Below are 1633 nucleotides of genomic sequence, written 5' to 3'. Positions count from 1 at the left end.
TGGAACTGAAATCGGATGCGCGCACTGACACGCTCCCCTGTCTGGAAGTCTGACAAAAGTTGAAAAATTTTCTAAGTCCCCAAAAATTTTTTTTTTCAACTTTTTTTCAATTTTCCCCCTGTGGGATATATATTTTACCCACACTTTTGGAGCCCTCCTGGGATGCCCTCTAACATACTAGAACCTCATTTTGTGGAAGTTTTCACAAAATTGTGAAATTTTCAAAAAAGTCAGAAATTTTGCAAAAACGACTAAGTATCAAGGACTCATCGCGCGAATCGCTCTGGAACTGAAATCGGATGCGCGCACTGACATGCTCCCCTCTCTGGAAGTCTGACACATGTGTGAAAATTTTCTAAGTCCCCAAAAATTTTTTTTTTCAACTTTTTTTCAATTTTCCCCCTGTGGGATATATATTTTACCCACACTTTTGGAGCCCTCCTGGGATGCCCTCTAACATACTAGAACCTCATTTTGTGGAAGTTTTCACAAAATTGTGAAATTTTCAAAAAGTCAGAAATTTTGCCAAAAACGACTAAGTATCAAGGACTCATCGCGCGAATCGCTCTGGAACTGAAATCGGATGCGCGCACTGACACGCTCCCCTGTCTGGAAGTCTGACACATGTGTGAAAATTTTCTAAGTCCCCAAAAATTTTTTTTTTCAACTTTTTTTCAATTTTCCCCCTGTGGGATATATATTTTACCCACACTTTTGGAGCCCTCCTGGGATGCCCTCTAACATACTAGAACCTCATTTTGTGGAAGTTTTCACAAAATTGTGAAATTTTCAAAAAGTCAGAAATTTTGCCAAAAACGACTAAGTATCAAGGACTCATCGCGCGAATCGCTCTGGAACTGAAATCGGATGCGCGCACTGACACGCTCCCCTGTCTGGAAGTCTGACACATGTGTGAAAATTTTCTAAGTCCCCAAAAATTTTTTTTTTCAACTTTTTTTCAATTTTCCCCCTGTGGGATATATATTTTACCCACACTTTTGGAGCCCTCCTGGGATGCCCTCTAACATACTAGAACCTCATTTTGTGGAAGTTTTCACAAAATTGTGAAATTTTCAAAAAGTCAGAAATTTTGCCAAAAACGACTAAGTATCAAGGACTCATCGCGCGAATCGCTCTGGAACTGAAATCGGATGCGCGCACTGACACGCTCCCCTGTCTGGAAGTCTGACAAAAGTTGAAAAATTTTCTAAGTCCCCAAAAATTTTTTTTTTCAACTTTTTTTCAATTTTCCCCCTGTGGGATATATATTTTACCCACACTTTTGGAGCCCTCCTGGGATGCCCTCTAACATACTAGAACCTCATTTTGTGGAAGTTTTCACAAAATTGTGAAATTTTCCAAAAAGTCAGAAATTTTGCAAAAACGACTAAGTATCAAGGACTCATCGCGCGAATCGCTCTGGAACTGAAATCGGATGCGCGCACTGACATGCTCCCCTCTCTGGAAGTCTGACACATGTGTGAAAATTTTCTAAGTCCCCAAAAATTTTTTTTTTCAACTTTTTTTCAATTTTCCCCCTGTGGGATATATATTTTACCCACACTTTTGGAGCCTTCCTGGGATGCCCTCTAACATACTAGAACCTCATTTTGTGGAAGTTTTCACAAAATTG

Source organism: Phyllobates terribilis, unplaced genomic scaffold (assembly GCF_046119375.1).
Source record: "Phyllobates terribilis strain yellow unplaced genomic scaffold, ASM4611937v1 Scaffold_8518__1_contigs__length_29132, whole genome shotgun sequence".
NCBI classification, from domain to species: Eukaryota; Metazoa; Chordata; class Amphibia; order Anura; family Dendrobatidae; genus Phyllobates; species Phyllobates terribilis.
This window is presented reverse-complemented; position numbering follows the sequence as displayed.